Here is a 10,641-nt window from a genome sequence, read left to right on the forward strand (position 1 = left end):
CATAGACTAGTCTATACAAAAATCATATTTTAAAAACATACAAATATTTCTTTTTTTTTTTCAAGAGGCTTAAAGGTTTGATTGTTATGAATCACAGCCGGTGCACACCAAGCTTTCACCTGAAGAGACTGTGCTCCAACTAGGGCCCTGCTCTAAGATGAGTTGCTCCCAGGAAGGGGGTGGCATAGTAAGAAACTTCAAGGTCCGAAGTGCAACATGGAGAGGTCTCGGGGCCATGTGACCTCAGCCACAGCAGCCCCGGCAGCCACAGTGTGGGCACTGCACGATTCGACCCACTTCCAGCTTGCTTTCGGGAACCCAGCAAATGCAGTTGGTCCCAAAATTGGTCTCCCGAGTCTGAATGCATCACAGGCAACGCAAATTCTCATGCCTGTGCTTTTTCTACTTTGCAATCAGGCTTTTGTCTGCATAGCCTTCTTTAATACAATATTCATAGAGTTCCCAGCTTTCCGCTTGTAAAAGAGGTCAAAGATATAGCGGGTTTTCTGGCGGTGGATTCTGAGTCTAGCAGTCACTGAGCGCGGCAGTCACTATTTTAATTTCTCTCATCTTTTGATCCAGTTCATCCATCGTTGGCGCAATCAACTCTCGGCCATGTGGGGGAGCTTTCCGGCTTCTTTTGACTATAGGCATTTTTTTCCTCTTGCAAGATAATTTGCTGAGATCTTAGAATCTCCTTCCAAGAGTGAAGTAGATTTTTTGGTCTCTGCAGTTAGGCTTTCACTTTTGTCTCACTCTACGAAGTACTCTAACTTTGGAGAGATCACCTTCCCTCTCTGGCTCTCCATGTTGTCAGAAGCCTGAATTCTGGGGCCACCGCTTGTCCACAGAGTGCTTCTGCCCTTTCTAGCTCGTTTTGGAATCAAATGCTTCATTTTTTACCAGCCTAGGAAAAGTGTCCTGTGTAACTGTTTCTGGCATATTTCTAATCCGGGTTCAGTGACTGCTGGACTCAGCTGTGAGCTTCTTGTTCTAGTCCCTGTTCTCTGAGGAGACACAATTCCCTGTTGCCCCTCCAGGGCCCCCACACCCCCACACCCCACACCCTGTCTCTCTGAATGCAGAGGGCCTGTTGGTCACTCCGCTTCTTACTGGTGTGCTTCTTTCTCTTCTGCGGACTTCACTTTCAGAACTTCTTCCTCTTCAATGAACTCTTCCTCATCCTCCTCTGTGCCACAAACCAATAGTTCAGGATGGGGTTGGCTTCTCAGAGCAGCTACTAGGCCAATTACTTAAAAAGCATGACTTACATCAACTCATATAAATTAAGTAGATAATATGAGCAGATCAATGTATTTGAAGAAAAAGTCAATAATTTATAATCTTCCAACAGAAAGCCCCCAACCCATGTAAACTCACAAATGAACGCAGCCAAATATTTAAGAAGGAAATTATACCAATTCTTTATAATCTCTTCTAGAATATAGAAACAGAGGGAAAGGTAAGGCACCACCTTAATACAGTATTTAGTTCACAGACACTTCTGTTTGTGAGTCATTTGGTTCCTGAACAGAAGTGTTCGGTGAAATTTTGCTTCCTCTTGCACTCCCTATCTGGTGAAGGATGTGACCACAGCTGTCTTCTCCAGAACCACAGACCAAATTAAGTGGGTGAGCCAAGGTGCTCAAACCAGACAGAGTCAGTATAGGAACAAAAGACTGAAGACTATCTACTACATGGTCATACATTTAGAATTTTCAGCAAAATATTAGCAAGTAAAATCCAACAATGTATAAAAAGTATTAGAGGGCAATCCACTCGGGACCCCTTTCATCTTTCTTAGAAACTTTCTTTCTGCATATCTATATATTAGGGAAGGGTCTACAAGGTGTTCAGGGTCTCACTACTACATTGGACTCGTAGTGATTCTCCTGTTTACAGCCTCCCAAGTGCTGGGATTACAGGCACAAACCACCATGCCCAGTCTTTAATCCCCTGAGCTACTTGGCCAGCCTTCCAATGAATATATTATTATACTAAAAATTATATACCATAACCAATTGGGATTTGTTCCAGGAACACATTTGTAAGAATAGATATTATCAATTACATCTAGCTAAAGAGGAAAAATCTTAGGCTCTCGTTTAATTAGAAATAGAAGGGAATCCACTCAACTTGACAAACAATAACTTCAAAAAACGTCTAACTAACATCACTTTTATAGTGAGAAACTCTATTTCCCACTAACTTTGGAAACAAACAAAGCAGGAAAGTACCAGCTAATGCAATAAGACAAGAAAAGAAAATGCACACTGATCGAAAGGGGACAAATAAATGATCTCTGTTCGCAGATAGTGTTACCACTATACCACTTTGGGATGTTTTTTGTAAATTTACATAAAACATCCCAAAGAACTAGCAAACGAATCTAGGCACTACTTAAGTTATTATAGCAACTTTTCAGTATTAGAAGTTGATATCTGCAATCTTTCTCTCTCATATATCAATACTAACTATTGGAATTTAAAACTAAATATCACTTATGAGCATGCAATATGATAATTCGATAGATAAGCCTAACTAAATATGTACAAGATATGCGAGGAAAATCATGAATCTCTGATGAAAGAAATTAGAGAATTAAATATATAGATATTTCGTGTACATGGGTTAGAATAGTTAGCATTGTCAAGTGTCAGTTCTTTCACACTTGATATAAAGATTCAATGTAATCCTAATCAGTATCCTGGAAGATTATTTTGTAGATATGAAGGAACTAATTTTAAAGTTCATATGGAAAGCAAGAGACTCAAAGTAGCCAATACAACATTGAAGGAGATAAACAAAGGCGAAAGACTGATAAACAAAGGCTGTGTGATCTGTATGATTTTATAATGTTGGACACATGTCATAAATTTGCCAACTTCATGCCTAACTTCATGCCTAAACTACTTCAGGCATCACTATGCAGCTATAATAATCAAGACCATGTATATTGGCACAAGAATAGTGAAAGAAATTGATGGAGGAAAATAACAAACCCACAAATAGTATACCCACATGAATATAGCCATCTTATTTGGACAAATGAGCATAGGAAATGCAGTGGAGAAAAAAATTTTTTCCCCAACAAATGGTATTGGAATAATAGGATATCCATATCAAAAATTAACTTATACACCTTCATAAAATTAATTAAATGCAAGATGTAGACACATAAATCTCTTCCTACAAGATAAAATAGGACAAAAGTGACAATCTTGGGCTGGGGAGATAGCTTAGTGGTCTAAGCACCCACCTGTAGGTGCAAAGATCTGGATTCGATCCCTGGTACTGCCTGCAATGCAATGCCAAAACCCCAGGTGCACCACTCTTGCCACTGAAACTGGGCATGGTGTCACGCACCTCTAACCCCAGCTCTGAGGAGGCTGAGACAGGAGGATCACTATGAGTCTAAGCTGCATAGCAAGGCCCTGTACCAAATAAATAAATAAATTTTAAAAAGCTACTTCAGAGGAGAATTTGTCCTTTTCTTACAAAGCTAAGCATGCTCTTACTATATGAGTTAGCAATTATGCCCATGGTATTTACCCTAGTAAGCTGGAAATAAATGTTTACAGAAAAACCTGCACAAAAAATATCTATTTTAAATAGCAACCTATTTACCATCGCCAAAGTGTGGAAGCAATTAACGTGTCCTTTGAAAAGTTATCAGATAAATAAGCTGGGATACACTCGGACAAAGGAATAATTCAGGAATAAAAAAGAAATGACCTAGAATGCTAAGTGACAGAAGCCAATGTGAGGACAGTGCTGTGGACTACATAATCCCCACTATATGGCACTGGGAAATAAGCCTACATAGGGACAATAAGAAATCAGTGATTTCAGAGATTAAGATGGAGGCTGAGAGTGAGCAGAACACAGATTAACAGGGCGATGAGAATATTCTGTATGATTTTATAATGTTGGACACATGTCATACATTTGCCAAGACTCATACAACGCACAACACACAAAGTGAAAACCTAACGTAAACTGTAGACTTTAATGAAGAATATTCGTACTGGCTCATCAGTTGCAACAAATGTATCATGATCATACATTTTCCCCTATTAGGGAAAATGTGCTGGTGTGAAGCCAGAGGCGGCACAGAGGAACTCTGCGTACGGTCCACTCATTTTTTCTTGAACCCTGAAACTACTCAAAACATAGAGACTAGAGAGAGGGAAGGAAAAGATGGGAGAGGGAAGGAAAGAAGGAGAAAAACAGAAACAGAGAGACAGAAAAAGAGACAGGGAGATAGAAATTTGGTATCTAGTCTATGTAGTCACAGCTTTCCTGGAATCCTTTAACACTTTATATTTTAAAAAATTCTTTGTGCAGATTTAGGCACGCTTCTCCTTGCTGAAATTGCGTTGCAGCTGACATTTCCACGGTTCTTCGTGGTATTTCCAAAATAAAACAAGTCAAGAAAGCCTGCAGAAATAATTTCCTGTGCTGTATCAGGCACTGACTGAACTCTCTGTACCCCCCACCATACAGGCATCCTGGTAATCACTGCGAGTGTTTCCTCAGGTCTGAAAGGGGCTTAGATTTCGGGCTGATGGTTCTGAATGTCCTGGTCTTCCATCTGTGGCAAGAAACATGAATGCTGTCACTCCCTCTGCTCATAGGCTCTTACATATTTGGGCCACAAGGTAGGAGTGTGATGTTCAACCTTTTCTTCATCAAAGCAGTGGATTTCTGACTTACTGTCTAAATGTTTGCATGATTATTTTATCCGTCTCTAGGCAGTTTTTAACCCTTGTTAGATAATTCATGCTTAACTTCCTCTTCTCCTTAGCTAAAGATCCTTTAAGATTGTTTTCAAAATGAATAGATCTTACAATCCTGCTGCTGGGGATTTTTGTACAAAGTCACTTTCCAACACTGAGACCCATTTTGGTTATGTTGTCTGTTAGTTTGGTCTTTATCTCTCCTTCTCACAGAGTTGAGGATAAAGACTGGGTGGCTCCCTCGTCACCATGAAGATATAAATTTAGAAGAATTCAGTGTCTGAAATGGCAAAGTGAGAGGTCAGTCAGCAACACAATATGTATTGTGCAAAACTCACCCACTGGTACAAAATGAAATATTAAGAAAAAACCTCATCCTTTAAAACTTCATAACCAAAGAATAATAGATAAGAGAAAATGTGGGGAGAAATCAGATGTACAACAGAAAAAATAAACACAACTTGTTCAGGACTGCCATAGGATCCTATCTTTCTCTACAATTGTACCAAGTCTGGAAATGAATGCATGCCCTTCTTCTGTGACTGTGTGACACCCGAAAGACACAAGTAGTACTGTTCTTGAATGGGAATCTTGTCCCCGCTGCAAATGTATTGTGAAGGGTGCCCAGCAGGATGCACAGCACACAAAGACAAGCTCTTGGGAGAGGAACACAGTCTATTTGATTGGAAAACTAACTCAAGACCACCTTCTTTAAAGGGGAGAGGATTCCAACGAGGGATGAGGAGCGGCCAGAGTGGGTAGGTGGAATCTGATAGTCCTGCTTTCTTTTCCTCCCTAAGTAAAGCTCACTCCTCATCTTCAACATGCCCCCTACGACCTCTTCTATAAAACCCTGTGAGATCCTCAAAGAATTTTTACACCTCATTTTTCAAACACAGCTCGATCTTAGCAATGTTAGCATTGGAATCACTCATATTCAAGGTGCTCCTCTTCAAAAACAGATTGGGCACTCTCATCTTTACAGCTCTGTCTGCTTGGCACCAGAAGAACCTTACTAAGAGGTGCTCAAATCATGAAATAACATAATGCAAATTGTTATTAGGGGCGAGGTGATAGAGTTTACCTTGTGAAGGGCCATTTCACTTTCCTCTAATCTTGTGAGAGACTTTGCCTCTGGTCTTACTCACCTATTGCTAAACAACAACAGCAACAAACAGACAACAATACCACAAAGAGCCATTAACAATGACAAAATGCCAGATGAATGCCCTCCCATCATTAGCCATCTTGAAGAAAATAGAGCAAGTTACATTATTTACTCAAATTGTCAAGTACATTTTTAAATCTGAGTGAACATTCACTTCCTCAGGGCTCCCCAGCCTATGGGCAAATTACTTATTAAAATTTTACTACTGCCTGCTCCCACCCACACACCCATCTCTTCTCAGAATCCTGAAGAATTACTTGGGGGTCTCTGAATGTACGTCTCCATCAGGCCTCTTGCTGACTAACCCTTATGTAGAACCCTACTGACTCTTCTTTGCCCTAGGACTGGTCATATCCATTGCCCCAAGACTGGAGCAGGGCTGGTTTCTTACTGGGTGTGTTCACCAAGCTCTCAGGTAAGTGAAGCACTAGGAGCTTGGGGTTAAGTACACTGTCCCCTCCACGATCTGAAAGTGAATTGGAGGCATGGTGTACCCACTGCAGATGGCTCCGGGTGGAGGGCTCTGATTAGGCCTGGAAATTGAAATTATCGCCATCTGTTCAATCCTTGTTTGTCGAAACTTTGCCTTCAGCTGGCTTAATCACACATGTGACACTTCCTGCACCCAGTCCTACTCTGTCCCAGTGTAGGACTAACTTGGGTCCCAGTGTTATCATTTGTTCTTATTTCTGATCACAAACACTGTGGTCTTCATCTAAATTGGCTTTGCCAGCATCTAGAATTCACACAGCTGTCAAAGCAGGACAACTTTTTAAAGTACAATAACTCCCTACTATAAAGGGCTTCTGCAGTGTCTTGGTTACTTTTCTCTCATTGCTGGGACAAAATACCTGACACCCAAAACTAAAGAAGGAAAGGTTTATTTTGCTCACTGTTTATGAAGGTTTCAGTATATAATCAGTTGGCTCCAAGGCAAAGTGGCACTTGGTAGAGGGCAGCAGTTCATGGCGGTAGAAAAGAGGAAAACAGCAAGAGCAAAAAGGGAGGAGCAGTGGCAGAGAGCAAGCCTCTTTCCATCCTTTATATTGCATTCAGGCTATCCTCCCCATAATCCCAGCATTGGGTCATGAATTAATCACAAGCTCTAGAAGCCCACCACACAACTGCATGAGGCTTTGGGGGAACGTCTAGACACAAACCAAAACATGCAGTAACATAGAAGCTTGTTGAAGCTTTTCATCCTTACTCCAACAAAGCCACCTGTGTAGCCCAGAATGACCATGACAGCTCTGCGGGGTCTTGGGCATGACACTGGGTGATGGTCTCAGGGGTGGCCTAGCACTTCCTAGCTTCCTGTGAAATATCCAGATTCTACATGATTGTGCACCAGTATCTCCCTTAAATACCAGCATCTAGCCAGAAGACTATGAGAGGCATTTTCATAGACATTTCCTGCCTCAGAACCACACATCTATGTGAAGGTTTGTCTCAGCCTAAGTCCTCAGTATGGGGAGGCCAGTAGGCCTTCACCTAAAGCTAACCTTCTGGACGCAGGGCAGGTTCCTCACTTCCTTCTGCTTTGAGGGGATGCTCCCCAACTTGGGTGTCCCAGCTGGAGACTGTTAACATCACAAGCCTTTCAAAACACAAGTCCAGCAGCTGGCTGTGGTGACATGACCCCATGACCAGTTCTACATCAACTATTTCAGTTGAAGGGTAGTGGGGGACTGAGGCACCCTGTCCTGACTGCCAGTCAGCTAGAAAACAAGGGGACTCTTTTCTGCAGCCAAGAAGGCATCCTCAGCAGGACGCTGCATCCATGAGGCAGAATACAACCTTAAGAAAGCATTAGCAGAATGTTTGAGTGTGCAAAATGGGCTGGGCACAGGCCTCATCACAACACAGGAAAGACTGCTAGAAAATCTGTTGCAGATATTGCTCTCCTCAAGCTGCTGCTTACTGTGTGGACTATGACCAACGCCTGCTGTCCTTGCCCACTGAATTCCCAGCCTTCCTGGTATCTGTACCCCTGCTCACTCTAGCCAGCTCCTCAGCCTTCCCACAGCCTGCAAGGAGCTATGGGAAGTGAGTGGCACAGTAAGAACCCGCAAGGTCTGAAGTGCGAGATGGAGAGGCCTCAGGGCCATGGGGCCTCAGCCATAGCAGTTGGTCCCAAAATTGGCCTCCCAATCCTGAATGCATCACAGGCAACACAAGTTCTCATGCCCGTGCTTTCTCCACTTTGCAATCAGGCTTTTGTCTGTGTAGCCTTCTTTAATACAATATTCATAGAGTATGAATGTAATAGTAAAATTTTAGTACAGCGTCTACAGGGTCTCCTTACACAGATCAGACTCTAGTGATCCTCCTGTTTTCGGCTTCCCAAGCATTGGGATTACAGGCACTTGCCAGCATGCCCAGCCTCAGTTGCCATCTCAGTATGTCCCAGGTCCAGCACGGCATGTCGAGGATTGAGCCCTAGTCACTGCACCTATTTAAGCAAGTGCGTTAGTTCACTGAGCTATTTGGCTGGCCCATAAATTGCCATTTTCAGCCTTGTTTTGAAAGTGAGAAAAATTTGGGGGCCAGTGAGATAACCCAGTGGCCAAAAGTGCCTGCTTAGGCAAATTACAGGGAAAGAAATACAATGGGGCTTCTTCACAAGTCCTCAATGTAACCTTAAAGGGCAGTTCAGCTAAGTGTGACAGGGACAGAAATGCGGAAGGTTTTGTAGGCTAATCCTCTGTCCCCAGTTGGTCTTTCGAAGGCAATACACTGCCTTGCCACTTACTTATCAGGCGTGCCTTATTAAAATTTTACTTGTTCTTACCTGGCGGCTCTCAGTGACCCTCTGCTGCACAGGAGGTGTACACTCAGGAAAAACTGCTTAGTGTAACTCAGTCCTGGTCATTTTACCTGATGATCCTCCCCTATGCCTACTCTACATCAGTCACTCTGCTAGTATGGCACTCCTCCACCAAATATTCCTTCAAATATTTGCCTCTGAAGTTTGCCCTTCACCTCTTTCCATCAAAATGTGACCTCCTTTTCTTTGAAATTCAATCCACACATCTCTACTCAGCTCCCCCAGATAAGACCCTCATTAAAGGGGTCTCTCAATCTTATATATACAGTGGTTTCCATCCTGACAAGTTCTTCTCTCCTCTCTAGACTAGTGATTGCAGACATTGCTGTCAGCTGATGAGGGAGTGTGAAATTTGGTTTTCCTCGGAGCTGTAAACACAGACAAGATCAGTGAAATCATGATCCTTGGTATTATTGTGTTTGATGTGGGAACCAGGACAGGATGAAGAAGAAGAGAATGGCATCCCACCATCCACCATGAGGACACCCCTGTGATGGAGGAAACCCGAGGTCCCACTGGATAACCCTAGGGTTCCTGTGTTGGACAATCCAGATCCAAACTACAGCATATCAAACATGAGCCCTCTCCATCTCGCACTTCAGACCACGCAGATTCTTACTGTGCCAATCTCCTTCCTAGAGCTCCGTGCAGGCTGTGGGAAGGCTGAGGAGCTGGCCAGAGTGAGCAGGGGTACAGACATCAGGAAGGCTGGGAATTCAGTGGGCAAGGACAGCAGGCGTTGGCCACAGTCCACACAGTAAGCAGCAGCTTGAGGAGAGCAATGTCAGTGGTAAAATTTTAGTAAGTAATTTGCCCATAGGCTGGGGAGCCCTGAGAAAGTAAGTGTTCACTCAGATTTGAAAATGTCCTTGACAATTTGAGTAAATAATGTAACTTGCTCTGTTTTCTTCAAGATGGCTGATGATGGGAGGGCATTCATCTGGCATTTTGTCATTGTTAGTGGCTTTTGTGGTGTTGCTGTTTGTCCCAGGTCTGTCTTGATGACCTTCCTTGTATAGACTGATTCAGTCTTTCCCATTTGCTCCTCCTGTGTCTCTCTTTCTCACTCCATTCAGGGAAAGCACACCTGACAAGCAAGTGGCAAGGCAATGTATTGCCTTCGAAAGACCAACTGAGGACAGAGGATCAGGCTACAAATCCTTCAGCATTTCTGTCCCTGTCACACTTAGCTGAACTGCACTTTAAGGTCACATTGAGGACTTGTGAAGAAGCCCCATTGCATTTCTTTCCTCCATACCTTCAGACTCTTCTACTTGAACACGTTCTCCCTAGCAGACAAGAACAGCTCCTCACCACAGTGGAAGCCCCAAACCACCCCTAGTGCCCTGGCTGACTCTCAACTTGCTTTCTGCTTCCTGCATTCCCTGCAGATAAAGATTGAGGCCATGTTCTGGCTGAAGATGCTCTCAGAACTCTTCCTGTTTTCCTCAGAGGTGTAAACACAGACAAGATCACTGAAATCATGATCCTTGAGGACTAGATTTCACACTGTCCCTCATCAGCTGACAGCAATATCTGCAATCACTAGTCTAGAGAGGAGAGAAGAACTCGCCAGGATGGAAACCACTGCATATGTAAGATTGAGAGACCCCTTTAATGAGGGTCTCATCTGGGGGAGCTGAGCAGAAATGTGTGGATTGAATTTCAAAGAAAAGAAGGTCACATTTTGATGGAAAGAGATGAAGGGCAAACTTCAGAGGCAAACACTTGATGGAATATTTGGTGGAGGAGTGCCATACTAGCAGAGTGACTGATGTGGAGTAGGGCATAGAGGAGGATCATCAGGTAAAATGACCAGGATTGAGTGAGTGTTCACACCTCCTGTGCAGCAGAGGGTCACTGAGAGCCACCAGGTAAGAACAAGTGTAGAGGTGTATGAGGAAGGA

The 10,641-nt window shown here is 43.1% G+C and overlaps 1 pseudogene; it reads right to left on the reverse strand.

The window, feature by feature from the left end:
* Window positions 1-243: 243 nt before the first annotated feature.
* On the reverse strand, window positions 244-654 carry LOC101591836 (annotated as a pseudogene).
* Window positions 655-10,641: the final 9,987 nt, after the last annotated feature.

Source organism: Octodon degus, unplaced genomic scaffold (assembly GCF_000260255.1).
Source record: "Octodon degus isolate 3935 unplaced genomic scaffold, OctDeg1.0 scaffold00127, whole genome shotgun sequence".
In the NCBI taxonomy this organism is placed as follows: domain Eukaryota; kingdom Metazoa; phylum Chordata; class Mammalia; order Rodentia; family Octodontidae; genus Octodon; species Octodon degus.